The sequence below is a fragment of the Crocuta crocuta genome, unplaced genomic scaffold (genome assembly GCF_008692635.1).
Source record: "Crocuta crocuta isolate KB4526 unplaced genomic scaffold, BGI_CrCroc_1.0 scaffold978, whole genome shotgun sequence".
NCBI lineage: Eukaryota > Metazoa > Chordata > Mammalia > Carnivora > Hyaenidae > Crocuta > Crocuta crocuta.
In genome coordinates, this window is record NW_027530876.1 from 859,408 (window position 1) to 859,889 (window position 482).

The 482-nt window shown below is 60.2% G+C and overlaps 1 protein-coding gene across 1 annotated transcript in view; it reads left to right on the top strand.

Moving 5' to 3' along the window:
• The window catches only part of FLNA (filamin A), a 23,870-nt gene that overhangs the window by 1,488 nt on the left and 21,900 nt on the right, over nt 1–482 (top strand).

Below are 482 nucleotides of genomic sequence, written 5' to 3' on the forward strand. Positions count from 1 at the left end.
TGCGGCCCAACTGCGGCTTCTCAAGATGGGGGCTGCTCAGGGATGGACACCAGAACTGGTGGCCGACTGGGGAGCAGCGTGTTGCAGCGAGAGAAGGAAAGCTTTCTTTTCTTTACAGTTCTTCCGCTTGTCCCTACGGCCACGGTCCTTGCTGAGCCTCAGTCTGAGGGACGGAGACTCAGGTGCCCCCAACCACTCAGAGGGCAGGTCTCCTGGGCCCCACCTCTTTTTCTGGAATGCCAGTCGAGACGAGGCCCACCCCTCAGCCCCAGCCTCAGTCTAGCCAAGCTGAGTCATCTCTGAGCCTTGGGTGGGGGGGCAACCGGATGTGGGGAGGCAGGCCACACCCCAGCTGTCTGGGGGGGGTCTCCTCCTCCCTCCTCCCTTCTTCTCCTCCTCTTGTGAGCTGGCTGGAGCAGGCCTAGTTCCCAGAGCTTTGCCATATAAGGCAAAAAAATGTTGGAAAGCAGCTGGGATTAGGG